The sequence below is a fragment of the Eulemur rufifrons genome, chromosome 19 (genome assembly GCF_041146395.1).
Source record: "Eulemur rufifrons isolate Redbay chromosome 19, OSU_ERuf_1, whole genome shotgun sequence".
NCBI lineage: Eukaryota > Metazoa > Chordata > Mammalia > Primates > Lemuridae > Eulemur > Eulemur rufifrons.
In genome coordinates, this window is record NC_091001.1 from 115,455,284 (window position 1) to 115,467,901 (window position 12,618).

The following is a 12,618-nucleotide window of genomic DNA, read 5'->3' on the forward strand; positions in this document are numbered from 1 at the left end:
TCGTGTTGCATGAGTATAGTTAAAACTAATATCTTGCACCTTCATGTCATGGGGTAGAATAAAGTAATGTTCCATTTATTTTAGGTAGAGCAAAGTTTTAATTTCTCCTTTGTTGAAATGAGGAAAATAGTTTTTAAATGCCTCTCATAAATTTTCTCATTCTGTCTTGTTCCACCAAGGGATTCTTGGTCAGATGACAATCAGGAAAGATGGTTTAATCTATATAAGAACACCCTGCAAATTATAAAGTGTTATAGTAACATATGTTACATTCCATTATCAAGCCAGGAGGCAATGGAATAGGAAAGCTGAAGTTTATTTCTGCTTTTCTGACTTTGGTCTTAACTTTAAGATTTCATTCTTTGAGTGGTCTTAGGTAATCCCCCAAGATGGATTCCCAAGTCCAAAGTGAAATACTTGATTAATATATGTTCCTTTCTACTAACATGAATGATAAAAAGTAAATTGTTTTAACAAATTGTTCTATTGTTAAATTCATTTTTTAAAAAACTCAGTTATCCACAAAGAATTAACAGATTCATAACTAGATTTTCATGTACTTAAATTTCTTACGTATTAATACTTTGCTTAAACAATTTATACATTTAGTACTATATGATAATTCTTAAGTGCTTTATTTTCATTGCAATGGTACCAATGGTATAACCTGCTTATTTAGGAAGAGTAAATTATTTTTAAAAGTACAAGATGTAGGTGTAACAATTTTTATAATCATACTTTTGGCTATAAAACAATATCTGTTTTAAGTTGGGATTACATTTTAGTCCCTGTCTCATTAAATTAACTAGTTATGCATGAAAGCCAGTATAGTGTAGTATAGTATTTCTAAATTTCAGCTATTCATGTACCATATTCACAATTTACCATAGCCCTATGTTACCTGTAATGTTATTCTGTATTTTTCTTTAAATGATTCTCCTTTTCACAAAAATTTAAGTGTGAAGAATAGTTCACTCTTACATATAAGAAAGAAATATTACTTCCCATAAATAAAAGATATGCATAAGCATACACTAAATTAAATACATAACTGTTAAAGGTTAATGTTATCAATATTTATATATACCTCGCAAAGTTATCTCAAGTACTTCTAGTGTGTATCTGCCACACTTTCCAAAATACTAGTGTTAGCACATAGTGACGGTTTAAAAAATGGTGATATAAATGTAGAATTTGATCAACTAAAAGTTGATGATAAAAGTTAGTATAAAAATATATTATCTTTCATAGTTGCCAGAAAACAGTCAAGTTTTAAAATATCTCCAGTGTTTATTCATTAAGTCAAAATAAATATTTTTAATTGACTACAATGGCATCATTCTGATTGTGAATGTTAAGTATGTTCTTATTTTTGCTTGACTTGTCTTTAAAGTCACCTAATATATCCGATAATGCTGAATAATAATATGGACTTTTATTCTGCTTCATGTTTCCAATTTGAAAACTTTCTTTCTTGTGTCTAATTGTATCTCTGTAAATTGTGTACATTTTTTTAGTTTTCTTCTCTATGAAAAGAGATTATGGTCATTCCGAAAGATCACTAATTTTAATGATATAAAGAGCTGCAGCACTACTTAGTCCTTTTAAAGAAGTTTTCTCTTATTCTGTATATAAAGATAATGTCTTTTTTCCAATAAATAACAATTGAAAAATCAGAATAGTAACAGTTTTAATAAACTGGGAATCAATATTAATTAAAGGGAAACTAGGAAGCAGATCACTCAAACTGAAAAGAATTTCTTATTTCGGGACTGCTGAAATCCCTTCTCACAGAAGCTTTATGCTTGGTTCTCTTATTTTGCTTAATATTCATCTTTAGATTTGTATATAAAACAAGTAATTATCAGTGATTCATCATGCTTTTTAGATAACTTTTCAGAGGGTTAAACATTGTAGGTAATTCATAGCTCATTGTTTTCAATTTATGAGACTGTAAAAATTACCAAGAAATAAGTGAAGACTGGTTTGATGCTAAAGAAAACCTGACAGGATTTGACTTCTCAGGAAGGAAAGAAAAATCAAATAGAACAAGATAGATGGAATCTGAAGTTTACACTAGGTTGGTTTAACAATTTACTGAGGAATCCTAACCTATTTGTAAAATAATATTTACCTGCTTCTGGGTTGTGTTGGGTGCCTGAGCTGTTTTAATATTTTATTCCTGTTTGCGGCTTTTCTTTATACAAAACGAGAAATTGGCCAGTTGGAGTTCAACTTTTTAAAGAACAGAAAATTGCTAAAAGCTTAAACCCAAGATTTAGTTAGTAAGTAGATAAGCTGCATTCTTTTCCACTGAGCCCTAACTGGACACTTTCCAGGTGCGGTTACCTGGTGAACAAAACCAACTTCTCAGTTTTCCTCAGGTAACCAATACTAATCTATCAAATCGGTATTAGTGATGGAAACTATTTGCTTTCCCTCACTTTAATAATTTCATGTATTTCAGGAATATATTCATCTTTAGATAGTCCTTAAATGTTTATAATAGTTAGAATAATCACAGGCACTAGAGAAAATTCTATCATTTCTTGTGATAGTTATGCTACCTCTCTTTATTTTTATCTGTATGTTTCTGTGGGTTTTTTAATTTTCCATATTAGCGATGGTTTTATTTTTTTCTGCTTGTATAAATAATGGCTTATTAAGATTTTTAAATAAAATATGAAAATATAAGAAAATTAAAATTACCTGAAGTTTCTCCAACCTTCACTAACCACTATGAATATTTTAGTGAGCATTTCAATGTTTCTTTCCTTGCATTATTTTCCACCATATCACTTGTCACAATACTGTTGTGTTTTGCTTACTTGATGCTTGATAGATTACTGGGTTCACTGCCTTCCCACCCTTACAAACTAGCTCAGCAAGATCAGGGATTTTGTTCACTGCCAAGTACAGCATGCAGCCCATGGGGTATCCAGTAGATATTTTGTATTGAATTAGTGAAGGGTTAGGTGATGGGTGTAATGTATACCTTCTGACTCCTTTGCTGTACTATATCTTTTTACTTCTTTTTCACTGCAATATAAAAATGTAAAGTTAGGTAGTTTCACTGTTTTCTCTGTAGAATACATTTATAATCCAAAGAGATTAACAAATTAAATGAAGTAAGTTAATGAAGAAGGTTAGGTATTGATTACCTAAAGATGAAAGACTCTGCCTGAATTCTAGCACCAATACTTAACAGATTTGTGACCTAAACTCCATGACCTCAGTATCATCATCTGTAAAATGGAAATAATATTAATAATAGCTCCCTCACGGGGTGGTTGGGAGAATCATGTGAGGTGATGTGTATATAAAGTGCTTAGCATGTTGCCTGGAGCAGAGCATTCAATAAGTGCTAGGCTACTCTTGTTACTATTATTACTTAATGAACACAATAAAATTTACAAATCTCCCATTATTATTTAAAAATTATTAAAACATAAGTAAAAGTACTCATGGATTCATTCAACAATATTTGTGTACTCCCTCTGTGCCAGGTATAGGATTTGCTAGTAATTCAAGTCTCAATTTAGTGAATCTTTGATTTCAGACCAGGTTCCCTTCACAATATTGACTATGAGATGACAGCCTAAGAATTTTGAATTTTTTTGTCAAGCAAGAAAAAAAATTATCTATAATCCTAGTATTTGTGGTTTCCAAAATCATTCTAACTCAAGTAATTTGTCTGTTTTTTTCTTATGTGCTCTTAACATTATCACAAGCTATATAATACCTGCTGTTGACATTTGTCTGATTGAAAGGTTTTCTTGGTGCGTTATTTGCCCAACAAAGGAATGTGTGTAAAGAGGTCTCTGAAACCACTAGCTCTAGCCAGAACTAACACTAAGGAGTTAAGATCCTGTGTACATCCAGTGTTCTCATAGCACTTCTCTCAACCAGGGGCAAATGACAGACTTTTTTAGTCGTGATGTACAGTCAGCCCATGGGTTCTGTATTCAAGGATTCAACCAACTTTCTTGTCATTATTTCCTAAACAATGCAGCATAACAACTATTTACATAGAATTTACATTGTATTAGGTATTGTGAGTAATCTAGAGGTAATTTAAGGTATATAGGAGGATGTGTGTGGATTATATGCAAATACTATGCCATTTTATATAAGGGATTTGAGCATCCTCAGATCTTGGTATCCACAGGGAGTCCTAGAACCAGTCCCCCAGGGATACCAAAGGACAGCTGTAACTGATTACTCCGTTTAGATGTAATTTATTCATTTGAGCTATGAGAGACTTAATATCAACTAATCCATACCCATTTATTTGTCAAGATGATATGATTAAGGCCCAGAAATCTTAACATTGTACTCCAGGCTTTTGGTCTTCAGTCTGGTCATGCTGATATTTGTTGATAACTTTTTGATAAGCTTTGTGATAGTAAAAAGAAACGATGAAATATTTAGCAAGTTTTCATTTTCTCTTAAACATCTCAATACAATGATGATCATTTCTGTGGTATATTCTGTTTTTCTACAAGCAGAAATGTATGCTGAACCCTTACGAAGAGATAAAGGTTATTTGGTACATGTTGGTGGTCTCTGCCCTTCAGTATCTGAGGTATGCCAAGATTTCTTTTTGAACTTCATATTATTTCTCTTTTTTTAGGCTGATTGAAGGTCTCATTTCCAGAAATACCTAGTTTCTGAAATTTCAATTTATGATTCTTCTACTAACTACAGGTGTGTTTCCCAAATTCAGTCCGATGTGCATTACTGTGTGCCTGCTGCTCACTAGAGGTTCTGTACCAGACATCAGCCACAGTGGGGATAGAGTCAAAGGCCATTCCCACAGGAGGGTCCCAGGCTAGTATAGGGGGCCATGTAGACCAATAGTTGCAGTCATTATAGACAAACAGCAGCAGTCATTAGTTCGTGCTGTTCTTAATCAGATCTTTCTTGGATTATACTTTGTAGCTTGTTATCAGTGGTATGTAGCAGACTGACTGACTTCCGTGTACTTTATCTTGTTACGCACTGTTTCACAGGGAATGTAGAGAGCCTTAGTTAAGGAGAACGGGCTCCAGAAAGAGATAACTTTGGCTCAATTCCCAGGTCTGTCAGCAACTTGATGAATAAATTTGGGCAATTTACTTGACCTTTTTGTACTTCAGCTTCCTCTTTGTCTATAAAGTGAGGTCGATAGTACTGTCACAGTGTTGTTGTGAAACTACTGTGAGTTAAGTTTGTAAAGCACTAGGAGTAAAGCCTGGCACATAGTAGATGCTCAGAAAATTGTATTCTATTATTTCTGAGTTTAATTACTTTTTAGATGACACTTTTATACTTTAGGTAGATAGCTACATCATCTACATATAATCTCTTCCAATCTGTATGTTGCTACTTTCTATTTTGTGACATTGTCAGATCATTCAAATCACAGTGGTGATGGAAATACCTTTACTGTCTGCTGATAAAAAATGATGGCTGTTCATTTCAGATATGAAAATCTTTATCAATTAAGAGAGAATCCTGTTTGTAGTTGGGGTTGAAATTTGTTAAAAAATAGGTGTTTAATTTTATTTAATGGAGTCACCTAAGAGTATATGCTTTCTAAATTTTACTCATTAATGTGGTATTAATACAGTTCATTAAAGTAGTATTATAATCCTAGTAGTATTACCTGATGTGAAAGATTCTTTTAGCATCTTGTTGAATCCTTAAAACAAACTGTGGGGTTTTCTTTTCTTAAGTATTATACATACTGTGTGGAAATTTAGAAAATATAATTAAATGCAAAAATACAAGGAAGTTATAAAAAATTATCCATAGTCCCATCATTTGAAAACAACCACTTTTCAGATTTGGTTTGTATCCTTCCACTGACACTCTCTAGGTCTGGTGCTTTTATAGGAATAGCTCTTGCCTGACTTTCTCAATTATATGGTTAAAGTTCTGATTCGATGTTTCAACTTTTTTTTTTTTTTTTTTTTTTTTTTGAGACAGAGTCTCACTCTGTTGCCCAGGCTAGAGTGAGTGCCGTGGCGTCAGCCTAGCTCACAGCAACCTCAAACTCCTGAGTTCAAGCGATCCTACTGTCTCAGCCTCCCGAGTAGCTGGGACTACAGGCATGCACCACCATGCCCGGCTAATTTTTTCTCTCTATATTTTTTTTTTAGCTGTCCATATAATTTCTTTCTATTTTTAGTAGAGATGGGGTCTCGCTCTTGCTCAGGCTGGTCTCGAACTCCTGAGCTCAAACAATCCGCCCACCTCGGCCTCCCAGAGTGCTAGGATTACAGGCGTGAGCCACCGCGCCCGGCCGATGTTTCAACTTTTTTTGGTTTTTTGGTCTAAATATTTCCCCACAACAAGGCCATAAAGATATTCTCTTAAATATTCTGGTAAATGTTTTAAATTTTGACTTTCACATTGCAAGCCTTTGAGTCATCTGGAGGTTATGTTTGAACATAGGAATTAATTTTAATTTTTTTAGTATAAATAGTCCCCAGATTGCTAATCTCTGCAACTTTATCATATATCAGCTTTGCAAATGTTTTACATTAAATTTTAATATAAAATTAATAGGAGATAATTCATGAGAAATGCTTAGTATCTTTTATTTCTTATCTTTAATTTGGTTTTTATTTAGTTATCCTAAATAAACAGTCTTCCTGATTTCAAGCTAAGTATATCAACCTTTTGTTGTTGTTTTTTTTTTTTTGACAGAGTCTCACTCTGTTGCCCGGGCTAGAGTGCCTGCAACCTCAGACTCCTGGGCTCAAGCTATCCTCCTGCCTCAGCCTCCCGAGTAGCTGGGACTACAGGCATGTGCCACCATGCCTGGCTAATTTTTTCTATATATATATTTTTAGCAGAGACGGGGTCTCGTTCAGGCTGGTCTCGAACTCCTGACCTTGAGCAATCCACCCGCCTTGGCCTCCCAGGGTGCTAGGATTACAGACGTGAGCTACCTCGCCCAGGTTAGTATATCAACCTTTATAAGAGCATTTATTATTGTGAAAACTATATTTGAGCCAGTGATTACAAAATTAAGTTTGAAGTAATTTAAAGTCAATGAAAAACCTTTTGGTTTTCTGCTTTTCTATTTTAGATATGCATTTCTTGCTTTCCAAAAAAAAAAAAAAAAACACAAAAAACAGTGATATAAAGATGGCTGTGAAGGAAATGAATGCTGCCAAAAAGGTGGGGGCCTGCTGCTTTCCAGTCTTTTTTTTCTTCTTTATTCTTGAATAGTGCTACTCTATAAGTAACTAATTATTATACTTTCATCACTTTTTATAGCTAATGTTATCTCATAATTACTAAAACCATAAAAGGTAGTCATTTTATTTTTTTATGCCCTCATCTGTACCTCACTGAGGTTTTAAACACGATGTGGAAAATGATGGAGGTTTGCTCTGCCTCCTGCTCATCCTGTGACTCTGGGAGAGCTACCTCACTCTCTGAGCTTTTTGTCTTAAAATGAGGATAATAGTTCTTACCTCAAATATTTAGAAGTTTAAATGAGCTTAATATGGAAAAATTGTCAGTACAATGTACTGAGGATGTACTCAGTAAGTACAGCTATTATCGTTGCTGTTACATACCAGTAATTTGGCTTTTTCTTGGAGAGTTCATTTTTTCTGTGGTTTCAACTATCACTTTAAATATTACATTCCAATCTTTTCACTTATTTATTGAACAAAGAGTTGTTTATTACATACCAACTGTGTACATTATTCTAGGAACTGGGAAAGCAACAGTGAACAAAATAGACAAAAATCTGTGCTTTTATATGAAGCTTAAATCTAGTGGGAGAGATAATGGCAATAAGTAAAATGTAATATTCTGGTGTGACAGAGCTAATATTTTATGTATTTTGCCCTGACTTTTCATCTAGGATTTAAAGTCTGAGATCTTCCTTTGTTGAATTTTTACAGGATTTACAGTGGTTTTGCACCATTTATAGTCTATTTGCATGGTTAATAGTAACTAATTGATCATTTTAATTTTATCTTTCACAAGTGAAGGAGGCTGCACTTTATATTACTAGTTCCCCCCCCCCATAACCTGTGATACAATTCTGGGCATGTAGTTTGTGTTCATTACATACGATATTTAGTAAATAAAATATAGAATATTTATATTTACTCTTCAGACCAGCCTTTTATCAGGTGGGTTGATTAAAAGAATTAAGCTTTAATACCCTAACCCTAAAACATTCATTTTATTTAATGGGTTAACCCCTCTCCTTGGCATCTAGAATGGGTCTGATTATGTCCTGTCTTTGGGAGGGTTGAGAAAATAGTTACACCATTTGCTGTGTTCTGTGGTTCAGAGGAAGAATCCCAGTTGAGAAAGGCTGATTTAGACATAGTCTCATAGACTTTATCATTACTATAAAAATTTATGTGGGCATGTTTTCTTAATACATAGCCCTGAACACCACTGAAGTAAATTTACTTGGTATAAATAATCTTAAAGTAAAATTTTCAGAGCAGTTTATTTTATTTATAGTTTTAAAATTTATTTTAATTGAATAAGCTGGATTATCACTATGTATTGGTGTTAAGAAAACTTTTAAAATGCTTATTTAGGGTGTCAAGAATTGTAAACAAATTGAATCTGCTAAATTATTACCTGATGCACCTGTTAGATTCATACCTCCAAATACTCTGAACTTGCGTTCACCAAGATCATGAAGTGACTGGCTGAACTACATCCAGAAGTCAGCAGGTAAGAACTAAAATTATATTTTAATTGGTTTTAAGCTTTTTATGTAAAAGCATAGTTCCATTCAATAACTTAGCTATAGTTAGATTGTGTTACTTTGGGAAAGACAAATGCTCGCGTATGTTTTCACTTTGCCTAGAGACCATATTATAGAAGCTCTTCAGGAAGTAAGAATAAATCCTAAAGGGTTTCTGAATGGCTTATCTGTTAATACTATTGTGGAAATGACTTCATCCGTTCTGAAAAACTCTTGTTTTTATTCCTGACTGGAAGCAGAGATCATACAACATATTCTTTTTTATTTAAATATTACTTTAAAATTTTAAGCTATTGGTTTCATTTTTCACATAAAATATTAAATTAAAAATAATAAAATATAAAATTTAAAAACAAACATATTACTATTAATATAAAACCATTTACCCCAAAATTGCTTGGTTTAACATTCATCATCTCACAGTTCGCAGATTAAGATTCAAGGCTGGCTTAGGTGGGTAGTTTGCGTTCAGAGTCTTTCATGTTGCAGTAAAGAAGTTGGCCTGGACCGTAGTCACCCAGAGGCCACACTGAACCTGGAGGGTCTCCTAAGAGGGCTCATTCACATGGCTGTTGGCAAGAGGCCTCAATGCCTTACTGCACGGGCCTTTCCACAGGACTCTTTGAATCCCTTTACATTGTGGCAGCTGGCTTCCCCTGAGCAAGAGAGCAAGGTGAAAGCTGCTCTGACCCACCCTCAGGAGTCACAATTGATCATTTTGCCACATTCTATTAGATGAAGGTCACTACATGCAACTCATACTCAAGGGGAGGCAAATTTAACCCCACCTCTTAAAGAAAGGCATATCAAAGAATTTGCTTATATATTTTAAAATGACCGCCAGTGAACATATACAATACCTTTTTACAACATAGGTGAGACTTCTGTTTCCAGTTATAGGTGTGTAGATGACTCAAGCCAACCGTCCACTGAGAACAACTAGAAAACCTGAATAAATATTAAAAAAAAAAAAAAATCTGCTTGAAGGCACTGATGAGCTATCTAGATAATGATGAATTACTGGATCAGGGTACAAAGAGGAGTCTCAAAGTATGCCCAGTGTTTGGGGGTACTTTCCCCCCAGTATCATTTGCAGAGGGGAAGCTAGGAGGGCATGGGCCATTTTCATAGCATTGCAGCCGGGGGCATGGGTGTTGAGCCTAAGAATACTGAGTTATAGAAATGCCCCCTGTATTTCTGGAGACAAGACTTGATTTCAGAAGTCAAATAAGGCTTTGCCTTAAAGAAAAAATAAATGTGTTAGTTCAAAAATTAAAAAAGAGAAAAAGGGGAAAAAGGGGGGGGTAAACTTTCACTTTAAGCAAGAGCTCTCTGCATGGCTCATGCTAGCTGCTTTAAGCCTGGGAACCACTGTTTTCTAATGTAAACGATTCCCAGAAGCATGATCCAAACTTGAGAGAGGCTGATAAAAAAAAAAAAACAAAAAAACAAAAAAACTTAAAACTAAGATCTTAAAAAAGATGATCAAGTTATTGCTCAAATTCAACAGTGCTATATTAGAGCATAAGAGAAAATAGCTTCTCCTAAACAGTCTGTGTTTTCTTGTGTAAAATGTTAAAGAAAATGTTAATAAAACTTATAAGTTTTATTATGAAACTTATGAACTACAAGATGTTGTGCAAAAAACGGTTAGTCCGCCTGACTTGAAAAATTTAATGTTACATATATTGGCTTTTAATAATGCTAATTCAAAGTGTTAGCAGCTTTTACATCCGCCACTCAATATTGGCAAACTTTTATTAATGCTCAAAGACCTCAATTAGAAATTAAGTTAAATGGCAAATCTTTTGTTAGACTTACAGATACTGGAGCTGATGTTACAATTATTTCTAAAAGTTTTTGGCCAAAAGCTTGGCCTTTACAACAAGTTCCTACTGTTCTTACCGGAATAGGAACGATGACTGACATATTTCAAAGTCGACAAATTTTAAATTGTTCAGGCCCTGATGGACAGACAGCCACTTTAAAACCTTACGTGGCTAACATCACTATTAATTTGTGGGGAGGAGATTTGTTACAGCAGTGGGGAGCATCCGTCAATATACCTAATACATCTGCTAAACAGATTATGCTAAATATGAATTATAACCCTTGTTTTGGTTTGGGTAAAAGGAGCCAAGGGGCTAAGACTTTCGAGGCACCAAAGGCACATACTTTCTCGGCCACTGCTGCTGAAAAGCACCATTCTGCTCTGGCTTTAAATTGGATATCACAAAAGCCTATGTGGACAGAGCAGTGGCCACTAAAACAAAAAAACAAAACAAAAAAAAAATTGGGTGCTCTTCAAATATTAGTAAAAGAACAATTACAAGCAGGACATATAGAGGAGTCCACCAGTCCATGAAATTCTCCTATATTTGTTATTAAAAAAGAAATCTGGCAAATGACAAATGTTAACTGATTTAAGAAAAGTCAATGCAGTTATACAATGAATAATCAAGCCAAACATATTGTTTCTCATTGTCCCACTTGTCAATTAATTAATCAGCCTAAATTTTCTGCAGGAGTTAATCCTCGAGGTCTCTCACCAAATAAATTATGACAAATGGATGTTACACATATTCCTGAATTTGGCAAGTTAGGTGTTGTACATGTTACTGTAGATACTTATTCCGGTCTTATTGTGGCTACTCCATCCTCTGGAGAAACTGTTAGACATATGTTCTCACACTTACACTCCTGTTTTATATACATGGGAGTCCCAGCCACCATTAAAACTGACAATGGCCCTGCTTACACTAGTCATTCCTTTACAGCTTTTTGTATTAAATGGGACATCAAACACATTACTGGCATTCCTTATAATCCTCAAGGACAAGGCATTATAGAACGTACACATCAAACTTTAAAAAAACATGTTATTAAAACAAAAAGGGGGAGGTACACAGTCTCCCAAAGATAGAATAAATCAAGCCTCATTTACCTAAAATTTTTTGAATATTCATAAGGAAAATAAATTAACAGCAATAGAAAAGCATTGGAATAGGAGTCCACAATCAGACTCTTTCCCTCACCAGCCTATCTGGTGGAAAGATGATGGAGAAAATAAATGGAATAAAGGATGTGCAAATGTGTGGCAGAGAGTTTTTGCTTGTGTTTTGACAGATGACAGACCAAGAGTCTGGATTCCAAACAGAAGAATCAAACCCAGAGTGGAAACTCGAGGGGAAAAAGCAGAAGACACATCAGGCACAGACCGTGACGTGGGGACAGCTGAAGAGAACATACAAAGAAGCAGATGGGATATTGAACCGGACATCTGTACCTAAAACATCTGTAAATCTTTTTCTTGCCGTGATCTGCCTGGTGAGCATGGTGGTAAGAGTGTCTGGCAACCAGACACATCACTATTGAGCATTCTAAAATTGCACCCACAGATATACCCCTTTGTAGGAAAGTAACAATTTCTGACCCTAAAACTTGGGTACAATGGGACAATCGTAGAGCTCACACGGGGCGCATTCTTGCTGGGTCCACATCTTATGGTGTTGTCCTAGACTGGAGTCCCTATGGACATCCTGCCTTCTCTCACAATTTTAAAAAGCTTCATTGGAATAAAACTGCCACCTCGATGTCTGTAAAAGACACTGACCTTAAAAGTAATATTACACGGCTCAATGATGGTATGAGCTCTCCAGCTCCTCATATTTTAGATGGCCCTATTCATGATCAGTTGTGGAAAATATCAGCTGCTTTGCACCCTTTGCAGGCCTGGATTAGCACACACACTTTGGATCCAAACAATAGCCGAGAATGGACTTTGAATTTAAATTCTACTCATTATATTCAAGTTTGTGTTAGACTGCCTTACTTATTTATGATTGGACATGCTGTTTATAACGAACCTTCTTTCCTAGTGA

The 12,618-nt window shown here is 34.6% G+C and overlaps 1 pseudogene; it reads left to right on the forward strand.

Annotated features, from left to right (window-relative positions):
* The first annotated feature begins 389 nt into the window (after window positions 1-389).
* LOC138400078 (RNA-binding protein 44-like) lies at window positions 390-8,971 on the forward strand (annotated as a pseudogene).
* The last annotated feature ends 3,647 nt before the right edge of the window (window positions 8,972-12,618 follow it).